Below are 26792 nucleotides of genomic sequence, written 5' to 3' on the forward strand. Positions count from 1 at the left end.
ATCATAGGTAGACCTCAACTATGGGAGACAAACTGAGAAAAAAATCCAGAAAATCACATTGTCTGGTTTTTTATCATTTTATTTGCATTTTATGGTGGAAAATAAGTATTTGGTCAGAAACAAAATTTAATCTCAATACTTTGTAATATAGCCTTTGTTGGCAATGACAGAGGTCAAACGTTTTCTGTAAGTCTTCACAAGGTTGCCACACACTGTTGTTGGTATTTTGGCCCATTCCTCCATGCAGATCTCCTCTAGAGCAGTGATGTTTTTGGCTTTTCGCTTGGCAACACGGACTTTCAACTCCCTCCAAAGGTTTTCTATAGGGTTGAGATCTGGAGACTGGCTAGGCCACTCCAGGACCTTGAAATGCTTCTTACAAAGCCACTCCTTCGTTGCCCTGGCGGTGTGCTTTGGATCATTGTCATGTTGAAAGACCCAGCCACGTTTCATCTTCAATGCCCTTGCTGATGGAAGGAGGTTTGCACTCAAAATCTCACGATACATGGCCCCATTCATTCTTTCATGTACCCGGATCAGTCGTCCTGGCCCCTTTGCAGAGAAACAGCCCCAAAGCATGATGTTTCCACCACCATGCTTTACAGTAGGTATGGTGTTTGATGGATGCAACTCAGTATTCTTTTTCCTCCAAACACGACAAGTTGTGTTTCTACCAAACAGTTCCAGTTTGGTTTCATCAGACCATAGGACATTCTCCCAAAACTCCTCTGGAACATCCAAATGCTCTCTAGCAAACTTCAGATGGGCCCGGACATGTACTGGCTTAAGCAGTGGGACACGTCTGGCACTGCAGGATCTGAGTCCATGGTGGCGTAGTGTGTTACTTATGGTAGGCCTTGTTACATTGGTCCCAGCTCTCTGCAGTTCATTCACTAGGTCCCCCCGCGTGGTTCTGGGATTTTTGCTCACCGTTCTTGCGATCATTCTGACCCCACGGGGTGGGATTTTGCGTGGAGCCCCAGATCGAGGGAGATTATCAGTGGTCTTGTATGTCTTCCATTTTCTAATTATTGCTCCCACTGTTGATTTCTTCACTCCAAGCTGGTTGGCTATTGTAGATTCAGTCTTCCCAGCCTGGTGCAGGGCTACAATTTTGTTTCTGGTGTCCTTTGACAGCTCTTTGGTCTTCACCATAGTGGAGTTTGGAGTCAGACTGTTTGAGGGTGTGCACAGGTGTCTTTTTATACTGATAACAAGTTTAAACAGGTGCCATTACTACAGGTAATGAGTGGAGGAAAGAGGAGACTCTTAAAGACGAAGTTACAGGTCTGTGAGAGCCAGAAATCTTGATTGTTTGTTTCTGACCAAATACTTATTTTCCACCATAAAATGCAAATAAAATGATAAAAAAACAGACAATGTGATTTTCTGGATTTTTTTTTCTCAGTTTGTCTCCCATAGTTGAGGTCTACCTATGATGTAAATTACAGACGCCTCTCATCTTTTTAAGTGGTGGAACTTGCACTATTGCTGACTGACTAAATACTTTTTTGCCCCACTGTACCTGGACAGGGATGAGGGGACAATGCATACCCGGCTTATACTCGAGTCAATAAGCTTACCCAGTTTTCCGTGCCAAAATTAGGTGCCTCGGATTATACTCGGGTCGGTATAAACTCGAGTATATTCGGTAATAACATGAGAATACCACTTTATGCTTTTTAGTATTAATATGTTATTATTTGGGATGTTTATGGATTTCCAATAGACTTTAACTTTCTAACCTCCCAGGGAAAGCATGGGATATTCTAAAAGAATACTATCTGATTGTGAGGGCTAATTATCAGTTACTAAAACACTACTGGCTAATTCAACTCTTTTGATGCATTCACCTATGTATTTGAACAGTTGGTTGAACATTAACTATCCTATTTCAGATTTCTACTAATTACCACTATAGGTTGAATGAAAGAACTTGCTTCAGACTTTAGCTATGCACTTGTAAAATTAGCATATTCTAAGTAAATTTACAAAATTTAGATGGATAGATAGATACCATCAAAGGTACTGGAAATGATAGTATGGGAACGTAATTTGTCATATTATTCTTCGTAAAGACAAACTAGGAAAACATTGAAATAAAATAGATTGTTAATGGGCCAAGGTTTGTTGTATCTGTATTGATGTGGTTACTGACCACTTCTGAGAAATATGTTCAACACTAAGAAATAAAAAATCAAGTATAGTCCAAACTGGGTTTCTTTACCTTATCTTAACCTCTCCAAGTTTTTGAATGAGAAACATGAAGGGAAACAATGTGTGACACATGCAACCACATTAACTTGGAACACAAGAAGAACTAACATGATACCCTTTTGTGGGAAGGTCTACAATGTGACACAGACGCTTTGGCTCCAACTGGATATAATTGATTTATACAACAATAAAGTCTCATATAAAGGAATAATCAACATGCGAAGACAAAGAACACACAAAACAAGTGATTTTTATGGTAAACTATCATAACTACAATGTATGCGTGTGATTAAAAATGATTTAAACTGTGTGCTAGACATTGAAGAAAACTTTCAGTAGAGATGTTTCATCAACGCAGAATATCGACTCTATATAGATACATCTATGTGCCAAAAAATAAATAAAACATATTTAATAGTATATGACCAAAGAATATAAAATACAAAAATTCTAGAATTCCACAAACCTTGTTATTCCATATTTCTAACAGACATCAATCTAAATCCAACAGAGCAGTCTTTGTGGTGGAGCTGAACATAATAGATATACATCATAAAGGTTCAGCAAATCTGCAATAAATGACTGCAGCTATCACAGCAATCTCACCCAGGGTCTGTAAAAAATGTTTTCATGGCCTTTCCTGACATGAATACTGCAGATTGTTCAGAGAACAAAGCTTGGTACCTTTGAGTATTGGGTTGAATTCATTTTCTACTGAATTGAATAAAGTTGCTATTGAATGTATACATGTTATGGTGTTATGATCAGAATCAGCATGAGTTTTCTCTGCTGCAGATTTAGCAGAGTTTGGAATGTTGAGCTCTGCATAACTATGCACACACCACTGATGGGCAGTTTAATATGTACATTGTGTATTCACAGAAAGCTTCTAATCAGTGGTGGGGGCATAGTTGGACTAGGAAGCACAATGCAGCTTGTCCTGTAGTGATAATCTCCTGCTAATAAAATACTGTTTGCTTTGAAACAGAAACACACAGCTTACTAAGTGACATATTGCTAAAATCAGGCTCTCTTCTCCTACATCTTGCTACTCTCAGATTACATAGCCAAAACCTGGTCATAGATTCCCTTTTAAGGATTATTCCCAGAATCGCATTATTGTTCATGAAGCACAGTAAATGCATACTTATTGTTAATGAGGTTTTCCATGACTTCATAGTGATGAATTATCCTTAGGATAGGTTGTTAATATCAGTTTGTTGGTGTTATGACAACCGGTCCCCAAATGATCAGCTGTTTTTGGGGCTACACATTCACCCCTATTCCAATGGATATGGATGAATATACAGTGTCCAACTGCAGCTGATGGAGCTGTGGTGTATTTCTGCAGTTTCACCTCACTGGTCTATTGGCTCCAGTCAACAAATACAACTCAATAAATCAATTAATCTCAGCCCCTGTGCACAGAGCCCCTTAATGCAGTATATCTTTCCTCTCAGCTCACTGTATACAGTCCATCCTACAGTATATCTCTCCTCTCAGCCCCTTGTTGTACAGTACTTTGCTTCTTAGTTACCAGCACACCACTGTTTCTTGGCATGAGCTCCTGCACTGTAAAGATGGAGGCCATTGGCTCCCTGCCTATCCATTTGCTTTTGTATGTGAAAGGATGGGCTCGTGGCCCATAAGACACCTGGTACCTTCTCAAAATATTTGTGGGTGGTGAAGGCTATGTAGTGACGCCACTGCATTCCACTGCCGATGAGACACTACTTCTGTAGAAATACATAGATATCTTACCTACTGCATATGGATGCAATTACTAAGTGGAGAGACAAAAGAAGGCATTATTCCAAGTAAGGTAGCTTTTACCATGTGGAGAACTAAAGGCAACAAGTAATGTATGGGACCTATAAAAGCACAAAAAGGGTGTATACTATTCTATTCTGAGGCTTTAAGGGTGGCATTACAACCATCTGGGGCATTATAAATTTAGAATTTCAGTAGAATTTGGATCAAGCTTGTGGCAAAATGTGATTCAGATCTGAGGTATAAGCCAGCGTTTGGATACTGTGAGGCAATATTCAGTCACTATGTAGGAGTAATATGTAGTAATAGTATTATCTGGCCATTATATATTGATATTACTGATAATTTTGGTCTTACTGTATGGGTTTTGGTCAGTAACAGAACAGTGGCAATATGAGTGGGAGCGGTTATATTAAATGTTCCTTGCATAGTAATACAGGAAAGATATATATCTTTGTACCGTGTTAGCCAGTAGATAGAAAAATATTTAGAATTGAGAGTCCTCTGTGGTTGTTCCATAAAGATGCGGTACATTCTGGTATCCTCCATTTTGATACAGGAAAGATATGGATGAATTCTCACCACCACACAAGCAAAGAAAAAAGAATAGATCTACCTGTGGCAAAACATTTTTGTCTCCCTGATCACAGCACCATGGACATGAAATTACTTGTATTAAAGGGTAACTTTAAATGTCAGAGAGACAGAAGGGTCCAGGAGTATAAACTCAGGACAACCTTTGACACACTCAGTGCAGGAATGAATGTGTCGGGTGGATTTATGTATTTTTACATCAATGAAGGAGTTTGCTCCTCAGACCTTGTGGGGGCATCACAACACAGAACCAGACCCCAATCAGAGGACAATAAAACTTTCACGCTCCTTATCTATGAACTGTTCCAATATTTATGGCCACAACTGTTTATTCCTCTCCCATAATGATAATTCTGCTTCACATCACTTGTCTTATCTTTTGCATTATTTTTGTGCTGTGTTGTGCATAAATATGTGATTCTTCAGATTTTGTATTAGTCTATGCCTGGTGAACAGACCAGAGTAGTCTTGAAAGCTTGCAGTTTGTTGCCATCTTTTCAGTTAGCCATTAAAAGGTATCAACCACTGAAGAATGTCAATTCTAAATATTTTCCTTGCATAGTAGTCAGAAGTCCCGTAATTAAAGGTTCTGGTCTGTGCTGTTATAACTTTTAGGTTTCCTCTGGGTGTTGAATGAATTTAGAGGATCTGATTTTAGGTAACGTATCAGTATTTATTTTGGGGGGGTTGGGTGAGGGTTTGCACTGACTCAGTAGATGTCCTTGCTATAAAGTAATTATCCAGCCACTTGCATTGTTTAAAAACTGCTCAGAAATTTATAATTGCATGAAAAAGTTAAGTTAGGTTCACACATCTACACACTGCACTATGTTGGGATTTACATCAGAATCCTTGAAAAATAGTATTCCAGCTGAAACCCCGACAGAGCCCAAACCATTCACTATCATGAGGCTGAAGAAGTCACTGTGACCACTGTTTGGCCTCCACCCTGGCAATGTTCATCTTCAGAGGTCCCCAAAAATGTGGGCAGCTATTTTATGGGATAATGCACAAAGTGAGGTGAAGAAAATGAAATGTACCGTATATGTTTTTGTAAGATCCTGACCTCTGACTCCTTATAACATTTGTAAAAACTAGAGAATGAGACTACTTTTTATTATTTATTTCCTCTGAAATGTTATTTTACAAGGATAAAGCAGTGCTCTTAATGTGACTTCATTGGTATCTAGTAGATGCAAAAACAGCTTTGATGCGCAGGTGTAATTTCTTAATATTTCATTTTTTTTCCTATTTCTTGTGAAACCTAGACTCACAACATGTGATTTTAATGAGTTCATGCCTCTTGTGAGCTTTAATCTTTCCGATGTGGTTGGCTGAGATCCTACATAAACCATGTCTGTATTTTTCAAATGGTTGAAATATATTTTTGTAGCTTACTTTGGTTTTAACATCAGGTGTGATCCCTAGTTCTCCATCTTTCTTACCTAATTATAAAGATTAGTGATACAGTTGTTGACCTTGCTTTTTTGGGACTGTTGACACTACAGTTTTTGAAATAAAAAAAACCTTTGATCTTTTTACACTGGTTTTCTGACAAAATTTAGATATGCTGTGCACATTTGTAAAATGATGAACTTGATTTTGTCGACAGGTATACCGTAGTTTATTTTCATAAACATTTTTTTTACTCTTTAAAACCTGAAGTCATAACAGTTTTTTCCTTTTCTTCTTGTATGCTGGGTGAATATTTTTTTCCATGGCAGAGAGCAAACTAAAATATTTTCAGTGTTCCATTTATTTAAACAAACACCTATTTAATTTGTTCAATATTTTTTATTGAATGATGATGACACAAGTGTTTTATTTTGGTCAATCGAATTATTGCACTCCTATTTTATTTTTAAAAAAAAAAGTAAAAAAGGTCATGCTTGCTCCATTTTTTTGTTTGTATTTTGCATTTGTATTTTTTTGTGTATTGTTTGAACAAGAAAAAAAACAACTGAAATTGTTGCATTTTATTGTAGAGTTTCTATTTTATCAAAGGGAATAAAATTACTAAGTTGCTTATATAATACCTTGTTGGAAGCCAACATGGACACTGTAGATATAATTGAATCCATAAACTCTGGATAACACCAAAAACCTACATCAAAGAGACCATGAGGTGTAAGGGTACTGTCACACCGTGCAATTTTCGTCGCTACGACGGCACGATCCGTGACGTCGCAGCGTCGTATGAGTATCGCTCCAGCGTCGTAGACTGCGGTCACACTTTGCAATCACGGCGCTGGAGCGATGCCGAGGTTCGCTGGTAACCAGGGTAAATATCGGGTTACTAAGCGCAGGGCCGCGCTTAGTAACCCGATGTTTACCGTGGTTACCAGCGTAAAAGTAAAAAAAAACAAACCGTACATACTCACCATCTGATGTCCGTCAGGTCCCTTGCAGTCTGCTTCCTGCTCTGACTGAGTGCAGCCGTACAGTGAGAGCAGAGCGCAGCAGTGACGTCACCGCTGTGATCTGCTCTCACTTTCCGGCCGGCGCTCACAGTCAGAGCGGGAAGCAGACTGCAAGGGACCTGACAGACATCAGATGGTGAGTATGTACGGTTTTTTTTTTTTTACTTTTACGCTGGTAACCACGGTAAACATCGGGTTACTAAGCGCGGCCCTGCGCTTAGTAACCCGATGTTTACCCTGGTTACCAGCGAACGCATCGCTGGATCGCTGTCACACACAACGATCCAGCGATGACAGCGGGAGATCCAGCGACGAAAGAAAGTTTCAAACGATCTGCTACAACGTACGATTCTCAGCAGGGTCCCTGATCGCTGCTGCGTGTCAGACACTGCGATATCGTAACGATATCGCTAGAATGTCACGAATCGTACCGTCGTAGCGATCGTAATTGCACTGTGTGACAGTACCCTAAGGGTGCGGGTCACAAAACCTGCAAGGCAAAAAGGTATTGTGTGTCCTGTGGTGTGGTGCCTTTTGTTCTGTTGATATAGTAAATAGTGCACTCCAGCCTAAATGGAATTTGGACCTGTCCACAGGCCTTTTTGACACAATGACCTTTTGGCCATTGGCCAATATGCCATCTGCAGGAAGATGAAGACCATTGCAATCACATTTAACCTTCTAATCCCAAACCTCTGCCCTGATTGGATTTTACCATTTTGTGGAGGTGTCACAGGGATGGGAAAAGTATGGGCCATGTCTGACTGTGTGACTTATATAAAGGTAGCACATCAAGCTAGTGAGTCATTCTTCCCATCCTCCACCACCCTCTCCTATTACATTTTCTCTTGCATTATACCCTTGTCCCTTAGTTAGGTTCCCCTTATGTATGTCATTGTAAAGATCCTATTTGTAATGAATCCCCTTTTAAAGATTCATTATTATTATTATTATTTAATATTATAGCGCCATTCATTCCATGGTGCTTTACATGTGAGGAGGGGTATAAATAATAAAAAACAAGTACAGTAATCTTAACGATACAAGTCACAACTGGAACAGAAGGAGAAAGGACTCTGTCCACGAGGGCTCACAATCTACAAAGGATGGGTGAGGATACAGTAGGTGAGGGTAGAGCTGGTCGTGCAGCAGTTTGGTGGTTACTGCAGGCTGTAGGCTTGTCGGAAGAGGTGGGTCTTCAGGTTCCTTTTGAAGGTTTCCATGGTAGGAGAGAGTCTGACATGTTGTGGTAGAAAGTTCCAGACTAAGGGGGATGCATGGGCGAAATCTTGTATGAGGTTGTGGGAAGAGGAGATAAGAGGGGAGTAGAGAAGAAGATCGTTTGAGGATGGGAGGTTGCGTGCAGGTAAGTACCAGGAAACTAGGTCACAGATATATGGAGGACACAGGTTGTGGATGGCTTTGTATGTCATGGTTAGGGTTTTGAATTTGAACTGGTGTCTCTGGTTAGTCAGGAGCCAGTGCAGGGATTGACAGAGGGGGATTGACAGTATCTCTTTTTAATTAATATTAACTGGCACTACAAAACGCAGCAGATTCTACATACCTCCAAACTTTCAAAGAAGACTTACCTCGGGGCTTGATGCCACCTGACAATACAAAGGTGACATCAACCTGCCAACTATCACTCCACTTGTCACTGCTACAGGGCAAGTGGGAAGAGCGAGGCTAATGCCAGAATTGGCACATCTTAGAGATGCACCTTTCTGGAGCAGCTGAGAGCTGATGTTTTTAGCCTGGGGGCAGTATCCATGGCCCCTTCCTATGCTATTAATAACAGCCCGAAGCTGTCTGCATAGCCTTTGTTGGTAATTAATTATAGAAGGACCCTACATCATTTTTTTGGGGGGGTCCCTTATTTTAATAGCCAGTAAAGGCTAGGTATACAGTTGTGAGCTGATATTAATAGACTGGGAATCTCCATGGGTATTACCCCCGTCCACGCTATAAACATCAGCCCCCCCAGCAATTGGCTTTCCCTCTGCTGGTTATGAAAATTGCGCGTGAGCCCATGACATTTTTTTCAGAAAAATAATCTTTTAATAATTAAATACATGTACAGTAAGCTGCACACACACTGTACTAATTGTATTTGTCACAGACATCTGTATATCTATCTATTTTATTTGTATTTACTGTATGTAATCTATCTTTTCTATCCTGTCGGCTCCTGCAGTGATTTTACACTATGCAGCTGCTTAGTTACCAGCTTTTCTTCTATCTACAGTGGGGAAAAAGTATTTAGTCAGCCACCAATTGTGCAAGTTCTCCTATTTAAAAAGATGAGAGAGGCCTGTAATTGACATCATAAGTAGACCACAACTATGAGAGTCAAAATGAGAAACCAAATCCAGAAAATCACCATGTCTGATTTGGCAACATTTATTTAGCAAATTATGGTGGAAAATAAGTATTTGGTCACCTAAAAACATGCAAGATTTCTCACTCTCACAGACCTGTAGCTTCTTATTTAAGAGGCTCCTATGTCCTCCACTCATTACCTGTAGTAATTATTATTATTATTATTATTATTATTTATTGTTATAGTGACATTTATTCCATAGCGCTTTACATGTGAGGAGGGGTATACATAATAAAAACAAGTACAATACTCTTAAACAATACAAGTCATAACTGGTACAGGAGGAGTGAGGACCCTGCCCGCGAAGGCTCACAATCTACACGGGATGGGTGAGAATACAGTAGGTGAGGATAGAGCTGGTCATGCAGCGGTTTGGTTGATCGGTGGTTACTGCAGGTTGTAGGCTTGACGGAACAGGTGGGTCTTCAGGTTCTTTTTGAAGGTTTCGATGGTAGGCGAGAGTCAGATGTAATGGCACCTGTTTGAACTTGTTATCAGTATAAAAGACATCTGTCCACAACGTCAAACAGTCACACTCCAAACTTCACTATGGTGAAGACCAAAGAGCTGTTGAAGGACACTAGAAACAAAATTGTAACCCTGCACCAGGCTGAGAAGACTGAATCTGCAATAGGCAAGCAGCTTGGTGTGATGAAGTCAACTGTGGGAGCAATAATAAGAAAATGGAAAACATACAAGACCACTGATAATCTCCTCGATCTGGGGCTCCCCGCAAGATCTCACCCCGTGGGGTCAAAATGATCACAAGAACGGTAAACAAAAATCCCAGAACCACATGGGGGGACCTAGTGAATGACCAGCATAGAGCTGGGACCACTGTAACAAAGGCTACCATCAGTAACACACTACATAATCCAAATGCCTGTTTGTTAGGGATCCCCCGCATGCATTCAGGCTGTCTAGCAGCTGTAAATCATGCAGCTGTGTTGACAAAAACTAAATCTCCGAGCACGCCAAAATACTCGGAGGACACCCGAGCATGCTTGTGAAAACCCAAGCAATGAGTATACTCGCTCATCACTAATGGCTATCTCATTTAAGGGAATAAAAATATAAAGTTTTAAAAGTGCTAATTTTTCTAAACTTTTGTCAACCTTCAGATATTTTCAAAACTTAGGTGATTGGTCGGTTTTGAAAAATCTGGCCCAGTCAAGAAAACTGAAACTAGGTAGCTGTAATGGAAAGGGGTTAATGTTTTTTTTTTTATTGAGAGAAAAAATGACCTGCTGGTAGACTAAGCAGAGTTCTGGGATTAGGCAGTCACCCAGGCTATGTGCCCATAGCATTTTAGCATACGATCGGTTGTTCTGTTGGAGCTTATGTCCGAAGTCCTGTAAAATGGGTTTTCAGCATATACATTGATGGGACCATTGGCTATAATGATGCAGATGGAGTCACAGTGTGCTCTGTTGGACATTATTTTCAGCTATATACAATTGGTTGAAGCAGGCAGCAAGACGTAGTCCCAGACTGGTGAAAGGTACTCTTTAAAGTGAAAGAGGTGATAGCCATTTTTATCTGTGTCAATCAGTGTTGTGCATTAGTGTCCCATCTGTGTGTCCTTTTTTACCATCAGTGTCCCATCAGTGTGTCCATTTTAGCATCAGTGTGTCATCCGTGTTTTTAACGGATGGATTAATGAATACATTTCAAAGGTTTTCTTCTACATTGCAATGTTATGTATGGACAGCACAAAGATGCCATCCATTTGTTGTATGTGTTTTTCAAGGACCCATAGACTTGTATTGGCCCTTTTCATCCACGATGCTGGAAAAAATAGACATGTCTCTGTATCTTTTGCATGGACGCATGGTCCGTGAAAAAACACGAACATATGAGTAGACCTATAGATTATAATGGATACGTGTTGTATCCATGGAAAAAACAGATACAACATGTACGTGCCACACAGACGTCTGAATGAGGCCCAAGTGTGAGAGAAGCCACTAAGCTTATTGCATTTTTTCAAGTGACTGTAACCATTACTTGTGTGAACCACAGAACAGTGATGGTAACCATTATGAGTTGCAGCTGGCTATAACATTTTCCGGCAGAACCCCTCAACAACATGAACTATTGTTTTGGATAATAACAATGATGATGGTCGTTCTCCTCGGAAGGGTAAAGGTGCTTTACAATACACATGATCATATACTGTTTTGTTTGCTCTTTTTACTTATAGTAAATAGTCCTATTTACTTTTAAGAACTATACAAGTTTCTCCACTACAATAAAGGAATGTGAAAAATTAAAATCTTTAATAAAGACTAGACAAAGTCACAGAATTTATGTTTCATTATCATAAAGTATAATTTGGATCTCCTCAGCCATGTGCTGGTAAAATAAGTTTTGAAAAAAGTCTTTCAAAGTAATTCCCACATGTACAGATTCTACATTCAGACTCTGGAAACTCATGCATATCATTTATTGCCCTTTTTCCCTTTTTCCAAGAACAGTTTCTCCAATAAACCGAATGAGTTTTGTTATTTCTATTTGCTCTTTTCTTTTTTTAGCAGCATCTTTTAGTAAAATGATAATGCCCTAAGGAACTGTGTGAACAGCTTCACTCTTACAGATGTGGCGATCTGACAGGAGACATGCATAAACAAGAATGATAATAAATATGTATGTATGTATATATATATATATATATATATATATATATATATATATATATATATATATATATATATGAAAATTCTGAAGAAGCATGTCAGTGTAAAAGGTCAATGCTGCCTCTGAAAGCTTTAAATATATTTCTTGAATGTGCTGACCCTATAGTCATCCTCTTGTTAAGAGCAGAAGGAGATGTTGTATATCACAGTCTACACAGCCAGTCACACTACAGAAAAGACCAGTCTCCTTTCCAATGAAAATATTTATACAAGATGCTTCCTGAAACACTTCTACTTTCTTTCCATAGCAGATGGTAGATATATCTTTGCAGGGATTTTCCAGAGCTAAAAATGTGCATGCCCAGGGATTGTGTAAATTGCCTCATTAGGGTTTTGTAAACACTGAGCACCTTATTCAATATTGTTTTTTTTTATTTTGAAATTAAAAATTAGAAACAACTTTGTAAAATATTTAACAATCGCATGGTTTAGACATTAGTACTAAAAGGGTTGTCCAATATTCAAAACAACTCATATTCCATCCAAACCTCCCACTCTTGCATATCTAGTGAATCCCTAATGAACACCAGCAATCTTGCATGAAGATGAAGATGGTCATCAAGATGTTGCTTAAATTTGGCACAAATGTGACATTTCCTATGATATGCCTCAAAAATTAACAAAAATACAATAAGAGGTTCAGGGCAACATTAAAGAAACTGCACGAATTTCTGATAAGTGCTGGTTGTAACAATGATCTCCTGAATGTACTGTATACTGTATGTCTAATCTATGCAGTAGGGTGGCTAGATGAAAGCCGTTTCTTACAAAGAAATACATCCAAGAGTTTGTGGGGTTTGCCAAAACCTGCATCATGTCTGCCAAAAGCATATGGGAAAACTTGTTATAGTCTGATGAGACCAAGGTTGAACTTTTTGGTCATAATTCCAAAAGGTAAGTTTTTCTCAAAGCCAGCACTGCATATCATCAAAGGAACAGTATACCCAGAGTGAAGAGTGGTGGAGGTAGAATTATGCTTTGGCACAGTTTGTTTGCAGCTGGAACTGGGGCTTTAATTAAGGTGGAGGGAATTATGAATAGTTGCAAATATCAGTCAATTTTGCAACAAAATATTAAGGCTTCGGCTAATAAGCTGAAGGGGATTTTCATTCTTCAGCACAACGACCCTATGCAAATCTCCATATCAACAAAAAAAAAAGTATTGACCAGAAGAAGAACATTATGCTTTGTAGTGGCCCAGCCAGAGCCCAGACCTTAATCCAATTGAAAATCTGTGAGTTGACCTGTCTGCATTTTCAGTTGACAGGAGAATGCATTTATCTGTTTAATTCCACCAGTGGCACTAAAAATCCGCTCTGACAAAACACTAGCGGCAGGGCAGGCCAGGATCTCCAAGGCATAGAGAGCCAGTTCATGCCACAAGTCCAGCTTGGATACCCAACAATTAAAAGGCACAGAGGAATCACAGAGTACGTTGGTACAGTCAGCAAGGTACTCCCTCAGCATCTTCCCAAACATTCCATTCCTTGTGACATTACCCCAAGCCTCAGGGCCAGGGCGATGGGAGGGTCTGAGAAAACTGTCCCAGAACTCTGCCAGTGTTCCCCTGCCTCTGCTGGATTGGAGTTGTGTTTCTCTCGCCTGCACTCCTTGGTTGTCCAACGAACTGTGATGTCTGCCACCAGCGTTTTAAGACAGGAATTTTTTAAATAATAAACAATGGCCCTCTGGTATTGCACCATTTTAGAATGTGATGGAAATATATATCATATAGATCTCACTTGCGTATATACTCCTATATAATTATATATACTCATGTATGCTCATATCCACAGCTAATATATACACTATAATCAATTGCTTAAAATGGCTGACATAAACTGATATAAGCTAGACAGACTGTTTGGGGATTTCCAGCCATAAAGCGGAACAGCACCAGATGTACTAAATGGTGATCAGATGTCTCAACTTTGTCCTAGATGCAGAAAGATGCAGACAGCTACATTTTAGTTGCTTAATCAGCATTCATATGTGCATTAATCACAATATTCCATATATATTTAGATAACCAATAACAAACATATGGTAAATAGCTAACCACCCCTAACCACCTCCTTTCTATATGCAATTATAAAACCATGTATGTACAATAAATCATCAGTATTGGTGGAATGTTGTCACAATGGTGCACAGTGTCATTCTTGAGCGCTCAAAATACTCAGTCTTATTGGGAACGGCTGCAGCACACACAGGGATAAATTTATCCAAACCAAATTTACATAACATCTGGCGCCCAACGTGGGGCAATGGACAAAACGCACGGGGACCCTGCTGACCGGAGAGATGGAGGTGTGTTATGACCCCAGTGGACAGGGTCTCAGAGGAACATGTAAGTCTGCGAGATTCAAAAATCCAGCTCATAGGGCTGTGGTAACTGGGTTGACCAAATAGCTACTCCTAACGCCAACACTAGAAGTAGCCGGGGATCATGCCTACGGTGATCGCTAGATGACTCGCGCCAGCCGGAGAATCTAACTACCCCTAGGAGAAGAAAACAAAGACCTCTCTTGCCTCCAGAGAAAGGGACCCCAAAGCAAGATACAAGCCCCCCACAAATAATAACGGTGAGGTAAGAGGAAATGACAAACACAGAAATGAACCAGGTTCAGCAAAGAGAGGCCAGCTTACTAATAGCAGAATATAGCAAGATAACTTATCTGGTCAACAAAAACCCTATAAAAATCCACGCTGGAGATTCAAGAACCCCCGAACCGTCTAACGGTCCGGGGGGAGAACACCAGCCCCCTAGAGCTTCCAGCAAAGGTCAGGATACAGATAGGAACAAGCTGGACAAAAATACCAAACAAAACAAAAGCAAAAAGCAAGGAAGTAGACTTAGCTTGAAATACAGGAACCAGGATCATAGGACAAGAGCACAACAGATAAGCTCTGATTTCAACGATGCCAGGCATTGAACTGAAGGTCCAGGGAGCTTATATAGCAACGCCCCTGAACTAACGGCCCAGGTGAGGATATAGGAAAAGACAGAAGCTCCAGAGTAAAATCACTAATGACCACTAGAGGGAGCAAAAAGCAAAATCACAACAGTACCCCCCCTTAGTGAGGGGTCACCGAACCCTCACCACGACCACCAGGGCGATCAGGACGAGCGGCGTGAAAGGCACGAACTAAATCGGCCGCATGAACATCAGAGGCGACCACCCAGGAATTATCTTCCTGACCATAGCCCTTCCACTTGACCAGGTACTGAAGCCTCCGCCTGGAGAGACGAGAATCCAAGATCTTCTCCACCACGTACTCCAACTCGCCCTCAACCAACACCGGAGCAGGAGGCTCAGCAGAAGGAACCACAGGCACAACGTACCGCCGCAACAAGGACCTATGAAACACGTTGTGGATAGCAAACGACACAGGAAGATCCAGGCGAAAGGATACAGGATTAAGGATTTCCAATATCTTGTAAGGACCAATAAAACGAGGTTTAAATTTGGGAGAGGAAACCTTCATAGGAACAAAGCGGGAAGAAAGCCACACCAAATCCCCAACACGTAGTCGGGGACCCACACCGCGGCGGCGGTTGGCAAAGCGCTGAGCCCTCTCCTGTGACAACTTCAAGTTGTCCACCACAAGATTCCAGATCCACTGCAACCTATCCACCACAGAATCCACCCCAGGGCAGTCAGAAGGTTCCACATGACCCGAAGAAAAACGAGGGTGGAAACCAGAGTTGCAGAAAAACGGCGAAACCAAGGTGGCGGAACTAGCCCGATTATTAAGGGCAAACTCAGCCAACGGCAAGAAGGTCACCCAATCGTCCTGATCAGCAGAGACAAAACACCTCAAATAAGCCTCCAAAGTCTGATTAGTTCACTCCGTCTGTCCATTAGTCTGAGGATGGAAAGCAGACGAAAACGACAAGTCAATGCCCATCCTACTACAAAAGGATCGCCAGAATCTGGAAACGAACTGGGATCCTCTGTCTGACACAATATTCTCAGGGATGCCGTGCAAACGAACCACGTTCTGGAAAAACACAGGAACCAGATCGGAAGAGGAAGGCAGCTTAGGCAAAGGAACCAAATGGACCATCTTGGAGAAGCGATCACATATCACCCAGATAACAGACATGCCTTGAGACACCGGAAGATCAGAAATGAAATCCATGGAGATATGTGTCCAAGGTCTCTTAGGGACAGGCAAGGGCAAGAGCAACCCGCTGGCACGAGAACAGCAAGGCTTAGCTCGAGCACAAGTCCCACAGGACTGTACAAATGACCGCACATCCCTAGACAAGGAAGGCCACCAAAAGGATCTGGCCACCAGATCTCTGGTGCCAAAAATTCCTGGGTGACCTGCCAACACCGAGGAATGAACCTCGGAAATGACTCTGCTGGTCCACTTATCAGGCACAAACAGTCTGTCAGGTGGACAAGAATCAGGCCTATCATCCTGAAATCTCTGCAACACACGTCGCAGATCTGGAGAAATAGCTGACAAGATAATACCATCCTTAAGAATACCAACAGGTTCGGCGACTCCAGGAGCATCAGGCACAAAGCTCCTGGAAAGAGCATCGGCCTTCACATTTTTTGAACCTGGTAAATACGAGACAACAAAGTCAAAACGGGAGAAAAACAATGACCAGCGGGCCTGTCTAGGATTCAGGCGTTTAGCAGACTCGAGATACATCAGATTTTTGTGATCAGTCAAGACCACCACACGATGCTTAGCACCCTCGAGCCAATGACGCCACTCCTCAAATGCCCATTTCATGGCCAACAACTCCCGATTGCCCACATCATAATTTCGCTCCGCAGGCGAAAACTTCCTAGAGAAAAAGGCGCAAGGTCTCATAACAGAGCAACCAGGGCCTCTCTGCGACAAAACGGCCCCTGCTCCAATCTCTGAAGCATCCACCTCAACCTGAAAGGGAAGCGAGACATCAGGCTGGCACAAAACAGGCGCCGAAGTAAACCGACGTTTCAACTCCTGGAAAGCCTCCACGGCAGCAGGAGCCCAATTAACCACATCGGAGCCCTTCTTGGTCATATCCGTCAAAGGTTTCACAATGCTAGAAAAGTTAGCGATAAAACGACGGTAGAAGTTAGCGAAACCCAAGAACTTCTGAAGACTCTTAACTGACGAGGGCTGAGTCCAATCAAGAATAGCTCGGACCTTGACTGGGTCCATCTCCACAGCAGAAGGGGAAAAAATGAACCCCAAAAAGGGAACCTTCTGTACACCAAAAAGACACTTTGAGCCCTTGACAAACAAAGAATTTTCACGCAAAATTTTAAAGACCATCCTGACCTGCTCCACATGCGAGTCCCAATTATCAGAAAAAACCAGAATATCATCCAGATAAATGATCAAAAATTTATCCAGATAGTTCCGGAAAATGTCATGCATAAAGGACTGAAAAACTGAAGGTATATATATAAACGCCGTGTGCACAGCTGTATTTTCGGTGCAGAGACTAGGTTCCCAAACCATACAGTGTACAATAAAGAAGTCTCGCACTCAACTTAAATCTTTTAGTTTGATAAATTTAATGGTATTGGAGTAGCACTGGAAACGTTTCAGCCCTTAACGAGCTTTCATCAGTCACGTGCTGTGCCTTTTAGTGTGTGTTAACCATATCTTGGTTAGAATACAGATCATAGATTGTGCAGTAAATGGCTGCCTAGTGGTAACGTGGTATATATTGGTGGTATGCAAAGTGCTTAGGAGCTCATACATGTCATATATGTCGTCAGAGGAAATAGCCTCACTGGGGAGGGCCCGCACTTTGGTAAAGGCTGGAGGGGAGTTGCCGGCATAGAAACGGGGGCTGGAGAGGAGCCGCCTCATGTATCAGTTACCCTCACAGACGCGGTATCTAGCGGCGGATACCGCGTCTGTGAGGGTAACTGATACATGAGGCGGCTCCTCTCCAGCCCCCGTTTCTATGCCGGCAACTCCCCTCCAGCCTTTACCAAAGTGCGGGCCCTCCCCAGTGAGGCTATTTCCTCTGACGACATATATGACATGTATGAGCTCCTAAGCACTTTGCATACCACCAATATATACCACGTTACCACTAGGCAGCCATTTACTGCACAATCTATGATCTGTATTCTAACCAAGATATGGTTAACACACACTAAAAGGCACAGCACGTGACTGATGAAAGCTCGTTAAGGGCTGAAACGTTTCCAGTGCTACTCCAATACCATTAAATTTATCAAACTAAAAGATTTAAGTTGAGTGCGAGACTTCTGAAAAACTGAAGGGGCATTAGAGAGCCCAAAAGGCATCACCAAGTACTCAAAATGACCTTCGGGCGTATTGAATGCGGTTTTCCATTCATCCCCTTGCTTAATGCGCACAAGGTTGTACGCACCACGAAGGTCTATCTTGGTAAACCACTTGGCACCTTTAATCCGGGCAAACAAGCCAGACAACAGCGGCAAAGGATACTGAAATTTGACAGTGATCTTATTTAAAAGCCGATAGTCAATACAAGGCCTCAAAGATCCGTCCTTTTTAGCCACAAAAAAGAATCCCGCACCAAGAGGGGAAGAAGACGGACGGATGTGTCCTTTCTCCAGAGACTCCTTGATATATGAACGCATAGCGGTATGTTCAGGTATCGACAGATTAAACAGTCTTCCCTTAGGAAATTTACTGCCTGGAATCAAATCTATTGCACAGTCACATTCCCTATGAGGAGGCAATGCACTGGACCTGGACTCGCTAAAGACATCCTGATAATCAGACAAATACTCCGGAACTTCCGAAGGCGTAGAAGAAGCAATAGACACAGGCAGGGAATCCTCATGAATACCACGACAGCCCCAACTAGACACTGACATAGCCTTCCAGTCAAGGACTGGATTATGGGTCTGTAACCATGGCAGGCCCAAAACAACCAAATCATGCATTTTATGTAGAACGAGAAAACGTATCACCTCGCGGTGTTCAGGAGTCATGCACATGGTAACCTGTGTCCAATACTGCGGTTTATTTTCTGCTAATGGCGTAGCATCAATACCCCTAAGAGGGATAGGATTTTCTAATGGTTCAAGAATAAAACCACAGCGCTTAGCAAATGAGAGATCCATAAGACTCAGGGCAGCACCTGAATCTACAAACGCCATGACAGGATAAGATGACAGTGAGCAAATCAAAGTTACAGACAGAATAAACTTAGGATGCAAATTACCAACGGTGACAGGACTAACAACCTTAGATATACGTTTAGAGCATGCTGAGATAACATGTGTAGAATCACCACAGTAGTAGCACAAGCCATTCCGGCGTCTATGAATTTTCCTCTCATTTCTAGTCAGGATTCTATCACATTGCATCAAATCAGGTGTCCGTTCAGACAACACCATGAGGGAATTTGCGGTTTTTCTATCACATTGCATCACATCAGGTGTCTGTTCAGACAACAACATGAGGGAATTTGCGGTTTTGCGCTCCCGCAACCGCCGGTCAATTTGAATAGCCAGGGACATGGTATCATTCAGACATGTGGGAATGGGAAAACCCACCATAACATTCTTAATGGCCTCAGAAAGGCCATTTCTAAAATTAGCGGCCAGTGCACACTCGTTCCAATGTGTCAGCACGGACCATTTCCGAAATTTTTGGCAATACACCTCAGCCTCGTCCTGGCCCTGAGACATAGCCAGCAAGGCTTTCTCTGCCTGAATCTCAAGATTGGGTTCCTCATAAAGTAAACCGAGCGCCAGAAAAAACGCATCAATATCAGCCAATGCCGGATCTCCTGGCGCCAACGAAAAAGCCCAATCTTGAGGGTCACCCCGTAAGAATGAAATAACAATTTTTACTTGTTGAGCAGAGTCTCCAGACGAACAAGGTTTCAGGGACAAAAACAATTTACAATTATTCCTGAAATTCCTAAACTTAAATCGGTCTCCTGAAAACAGTTCAGGAATCGGAATTTTGGGTTCAGACCTAGGATTTCTGGTAACATAATCTTGTATACCCTGCACACGAGCGGCAAGCTGGTCCATACTTGTAATCAAGGTCTGGACATTCATGTCTGCAGCAAGCTTAAGCCACTCTGAGGTAAAGGGGAAAAGAAAAAAAAAAAAAAAAAATGAGAGAGGGAAAAAAAAAAACTCAAAATTTTCTTTCTTATAATCCCACTTCTGCAATGCATTAAACATTTAATACTGGCCTGGCATACTGTTATGACCCCAGTGGACAGGGTCTCAGAGGAACGTGTAAGTCTGCGAGATTCAAAAATCCAGCTCATAGGGCTGTGGTAACTGGGTTGACCAAATAGCTACTCCTAATGCCAACACTAGAAGTAGCCGGGGATCATGCCTACGGTGATCGCTAGATGACTCGCGCCAGCCGGAGAATCTAACTACCCCTAGGAGAAGAAAACAAAGACCTCTCTTGCCTCCAGAGAAAGGGACCCCAAAGCAAGATACAAGCCCCCCACAAATAATAACGGTGAGGTAAGAGGAAATGACAAACACAGAAATGAACCAGGTTCAGCAAAGAGAGGCCAGCTTACTAATAGCAGAATATAGCAAGATAACTTATCTGGTCAACAAAAACCCTATAAAAATCCACGCTGGAGATTCAAGAACCCCCGAACCGTCTAACGGTCCGGGGGGAGAACACCAGCCCCCTAGAGCTTCCAGCAAAGGTCAGGATACAGATAGGAACAAGCTGGACAAAAATACCAAACAAAACAAAAGCAAAAAGCAAGGAAGTAGACTTAGCTTGAAATACAGGAACCAGGATCATAGGACAAGAGCACAACAGATAAGCTCTGATTTCAACGATGCCAGGCATTGAACTGAAGGTCCAGGGAGCTTATATAGCAACGCCCCTGAACTAACAGCCCAGGTGAGGATATAGGAAAAGACAGAAGCTCCAGAGTAAAATCACTAATGACCACTAGAGGGAGCAAAAAGCAAAATCACAACAGAGGTGTTGGCCACGGCTTTGGCTCACGGGACAGAGACTTCGCAGCTCCATAAGTAAGGTAAGAAAATGTTATCATCTTACCTGAAAGTCCCCTGTGCCCAGTCCGAGTCTATACCTCTTGCCGGTCAGGTGTGGTCACCACCGCATTCCCAGGTAGTGTAAATAGTCCAAGCCCGTATCCAAACCCTGGGATATAAGTCAAGGTGTCTGCTGTGTATGTGTTCCATGTTTGTGTAGATCCGGGAGATAGTTGGAACGGTGACTGTTTTGTTTGTGGTGGCTGGGTAACAGATGGCAGGAGGTCAAATCACTCGAGAAGCTATCACAGATTCCCATGCATAGGAGGGACAGGTAGTCCCGGGGCAGGTAGTCCCAGGATCCAGGCTCGGATGGTGATAGCTTAGAGGGCTACCACAGATTCCCGTAGCCGGAGAGCCAGTCATGACAACCAGACCAGAGTGTCATAGAATACCCGCTTGTTGTGCTTCTCACTCAGGCGGCCCAAGCATATGCGTGCTCAGTGCGATTGACAGTTGTCTGTTCCCAGAGCAGCCTGCACATGTCACAGAATAATAAAGAGGGCATCGGTTTCTCCCGGACGTCTGTATCTGTTTTTGTCCATGTCATGTACTGTTGCTTTAAGTGCATAAAGTTGCAAAGGAAAGTTTTTGTTTTTTTTCTCTCCGCACTTCTCCTTTTGCTGTTAGCAAAGATGTATCCATTGTAAATCACACTGTCACATCTGTTTTTGCTGTTTTCTGTTTCTACATTCTGAGATAAGTGCTAGCTACAGTGTAGCAATTTTTGAAGAAGTGAAACTAAGTGGTATCTGTAACTTGCTGTGAGCTACTTGTTTTTAGATATGTGATTTCAGTGACTTTGGATACACCAGCAAAAGAAAGGGGAAGTGTGTGTGTCTGACTACGTTTGAGCACAGACAAAGTGTTAAAAAAGCCATTTTAAGTTTTTACTCTTTGAAGTTTTTTCTTCTGTCTTTTTACTTTTTGCAGTTTTTTTCTGTATCAAAATTTTAAGTTTGTCTTTTTGTGCCAACTTTTTTGAAGTTTTTCTTTTCTTTTTTCTTTTTTTATATACCAATCTTTTTGAAGTTTTTGCTGTAGTTTTTTTTTCCTTTTTGTTTGTTTTTTATGTTTGTTTTTGCCATGGGAAATAAAGTGGCCAAGCAACAGGAGGGTCTTTTGCTTCCTGATGAGAAAACAGCCCCCCAGACAGTGGCAGAACACAAAGGTGTTAAGTATGTGAAGCAGTTTAGAAGGTATAAAGTATGTGGGATTCATGAGAATGGCAGACTTCAGACTGCAGAATGGCATGACGTATTGAGAAAGGAAAATAAGGGAAGTTAGCTGATGTTAAATTGCTGAATACTAATACATGGTATAAAGTAGCAGCAGAGCTTACATCGTTTAGGAGATGTGAGCTATTTAGGAAGTGCTTTTTCTGTGTATAAGATGGGGAAAGGTGTTAAACCATCAGCGCCTCTCCATACGGGGACGGGAGATATTAGACATGTGCAGTCTGCTCTCAACAGAATCCATGGTATAGGGAGTTTTTGCACAGTATGTGGCGCGCCCCGTCCCTCCCTACAGGGAGAAGGCATCATTGTTCCAACCATGCCCTCTCAGACTTCTCAGAGGGGGGAGGAATTCTCTTCTCTATCCTCTTTCTCTGTCACTCTTTCACTCCTCCCTCTCTTTCTGCACCACACCTCTCTCCTCCTCCTCTTTCTTCTTTGCCACAGCTATCTCCTCCTTTTACACACTCTTCTTCTTCTTCTTTGTTGCCGGTTGGGCCAACGCCCAAATCAAACAATGTGGTGTCTCTGTAGTCAGTGTTTACAGCACAAGACACCTTCTATGTCCCAGGCACAGTCCAGCCATTGCCAGTTATGATATCGAGGGAATAAGGTGAAAATCTCCCTACCCTACAGCAGGCAGCCCCCAGACACATCAGGCAACAGACAGCTCAGCCCTGGGTACAGAGGGGAGAGGACTGACATCACCATCTGTTGATAATGTACGACTTTAGCACCGGTCAGAGCTGCCTACATTCACACCAACCAAGAACTATAACCCAAATACACCACAGCTTCAGCAAGAGGGGAGACATCCTCACACAAAAAGGCAACTTCTAAAGTCCAAATATCAGCCAGTGCATGACCCCAGTATATGCTAGCACAACTATTCCTCTGATGAAGATGAAGAGGGAATATCATACATGCTGTCCAGTACTAGGAAAAGAAACCTACAGGTACCAAGAATGCAGGGGCAGATAGAGGCACCACCATTACACTATGTGCACTTCACCCCAAGTCAGGTGACCAGCATTCTCAACAATCTTCCAGATGCAGAGATGCACCCCATAGAATGTAGCAGAACCAGCAAACATATGCAGCCACATGGAATGATCTCTGGGCCATAAATGGAAATAAAAGCACTCTGGCCAATCATGAAGGAACAATTAAAACTTCCAGCAGAATTAGATGTACACGCTTGGGAGTCAGGGCCACAGCTAATTGAACAGCTCAGGGAGTGGGTCAAAGGCAGATTGGCAGGACAAGCCCTCAGCTTACATGACATGAGCCAAGACTAGACAGAGTCTGTAAAGATCTTTCATGGCAGAGTAATGCAAGTATTCCAAGACTTGGGCTTCACCATTCATGACCAGATACACAGGCAAATGGTGGCACAGGCCTTTGTGCATGGACTAAGACAGCCAATCAGGAAACCACTGATAGTGGCTAGACCCGAGTACAGGTCAATAGCAGTGGACTGACCCAGCAAATCGGGTCATGTGCGCCTAAGAGACTGTTTATTGCCAATTGCCACCAAAACTGCCACCATTATAGCGCCACGAAGAGTGCGAGGGAAGAAGAGGCGTACCTTCATGGGTGGAGCCAGCTGGAAAGAGTGTGAAGAAGGAAACGGGTGCCGCGCTGCTGAGAACGCCGGAAGGGGAGTCAGAAGTGAAGACGCTGCAAAGTGCCGAGCGACACACCGGAAGACCCGCTGCAGAGTCTGGAGAGGAGACACCGACCTCAATAAGGTTAGCAAAGGGGAGAAGCTATGTCAGACCAGGGGGAAGAAGTGGTGGCAGATGCAGTCGCAGCTCCTGTAATGCCCCAAGACCTCGGGTTGGATGCAACCGACGGTCTCATGGCACCCCCGGGCCTCACCACGGACGCACCTGCAGGCCCCATCTTACCACCAGGCCCTGCAGGGCTCACAGCTTTAATCAGCAGGCCGGACCCCGCTGCCTCTACAGTGCCCATCATGCTGTTGTCCACAGTAGCCAAAGGGATTGAGTCCCAACCAGGAGTGCAGAAGACAGCCCCTCTCATGGTGACCACTGACCTGGAAGCGCAACCACCCTACAAAGACAGAAGAAGTGTTAAGTGTTATAACTGTGGCAAGTTTGGCCATTTCTGAAACCAGTGCAGAGCACCCATGCAACCCAAGAGTTGGTCCAGAGAAACAGGTCAACGAGGAAGTACAGAAAGCAGTGAAGTACCCCATCTGCAGGACCAATACCTCAAATTACCCTGAAAGTGGATGGCGTTGTCAGATCTCTTCTTCTGCACACCGGTGCAGCCAGAGGTGTGATGAGACATGTAGAACTCCCCGATCCCACCTGCCTATCAGAATCCTCTGTGTCTTGCATTGGCATTGATGGTCAAGTCAGACATTCTCAGCTTACAAAGCCTCTGAGCGTGTGCACTCATCCAGAACACTCTATCCTGTCCCAGTTTGTGGTGTCAAGAACCTGCCCACTCAACCTGATGGGGGCAGACCTGCTACAGAAGCTGAAGGTGACCACAGTGTTCCAGGAAGATGGGACCATGACACTTTCTTCATCCCTGACCCCAAAAGATTTATGCTGGCGGCCTTACAAGAACCTCAAGCAACCAATGGAGGCCTACCCAAGGAGGTACTGGACGTAGTACCAGAAATTCTATGGTCTAAGGGACCCCAGGACATGGGAAAACCTCAAGTTGCCCCAGTACGGGTGTCACTCAAGCCAGGTACCCCGTACCCTCGTAAGGCCTAGTATCCCTTATTCATCGCCTAGAGTCAAGCTGTCTCTGACCAACTGAAGGTCTACCTGAAAATAGGAATCATTGTTCCTTGCACATCGCCTTGCAATACCCCGCTTTTCCTGGTCAAAGGAGAGCCAGCCAAGTTCAGAATGGCACATGATCTGAGAGCTGTGAATGACGCCAAGGTGTTTGAAACTCCAATTGTGCCGAATCCGCACACTCTGCTCTCAAATGTGCCTGCCACAGCAACAGTGTTCACAGTGATCGACCTGGCTAATGCTTTCTTCATTGTTCCCCTTCACCCGGATGACCAGTTCCTGTTTGCCTTCACACACCAGGGGGCCCAGAGTAGCCCCTCACAATTCACCAAAGCAATGTCCACAGTCCTCGCCAACGGGATCACAGAACATGCAGAAGTAACCCTGCTACAATATGTGGACAATCTACTCCTTTGTGCAGTTGACTTTGACACGTGTAAAGCACATTCCGTGTCTCTACTACTCTACCTGGCGGAACATCACTGCAAGGTCTCAAAGAACAAAGTCCAGTGGTGTCTGAAGCGAGTTACGTTCCAGGGACACTGGACTCCAGACAAAACACCTGACAGATGATTGAAAGACCATAGTGGAGAAGATGGTTCCTCCAACAACTTGAAAGGCGCTACAGGCCTTTCTTGGTCTAGTTTCGTATTGCAGAGCCTGGATCCCTGATGCCTCAGTCCTAGTGCAGCCTCTGTATGATTGCGTCAATGTAACCCAGTCCCTCCTGACAGATTCAGCCTTCAGCTCGTTCAAGAAGTTAAAAGACTGTAGTCTCAGCACCAGCACTAGGCCTACCTGACTATGAAAAGCCATTCCGTCTCTACCTGATGGAGAAAGAAGGCCATGCTACTGGATTCCTGACGCAGCTTCAGGAGGGAAAGCTGAGACCTCTAGGCTACTTTTCAGCTCGCCTGGATCCAGTTGCAAGGGGAGCCCCCTCCTGCATGAGAGCAGTATTTGCAGCACATGCCCTTCTGGACAAGATCTCTGACATCATTCTTGGACATCCACTGGAAATCCTGGCTCCGCATGACATCTCAGCAATTCCCAATCATACCCAGCCAAAACATCTCTCCACCGCCAGGCATCTTCTTCACCTCCAGTGCTCTCTACTCCTGCCCGACAATGTCACCATCTCCAGATGCACTATCCTCAACCCGGCCACTCTACTCCCACTCCCAAGGGGGGATACAAATATGGACCCTCAGATCAAAATTCGGATCAAAATCTGCATGATACCTTCCACATGGATCTAGATTTGCTCCAGACGGATGACCATGATTGCTTCAGCATCATGCAACAGGAAAGAGCAGGACTACCCAATGTAGCAGAAAAGCCACTGACCAACCCAGAGTTGATCCTCTATGTGGATGGCTCCAGATTTGCAGATGATGAAGGAAGATTCCACACGGGATGTGCAGTGACCAGCAATCAAGAGATCCTGTGGTCCAGAAGTCTGCCGCCTAGTCTGTCAGCCTAGGATGCAGAACTGATAGCACTGACGAAGGCCTGCCAGATGGCAGAAGACAAGACTGTGAACATATATACCGATTCAAGGTACTCGCATGGCATAGCACACGACTTTGGACCCATCTGGGCTGCAAGGGACTTCATCACAGCAAGTGGAACAACCGTGAAGCATCATGGAGCCATCAAGGACCTGCTGGATGCACTCCAACT

Source organism: Ranitomeya variabilis, chromosome 6 (assembly GCF_051348905.1).
Source record: "Ranitomeya variabilis isolate aRanVar5 chromosome 6, aRanVar5.hap1, whole genome shotgun sequence".
NCBI classification, from domain to species: Eukaryota; Metazoa; Chordata; class Amphibia; order Anura; family Dendrobatidae; genus Ranitomeya; species Ranitomeya variabilis.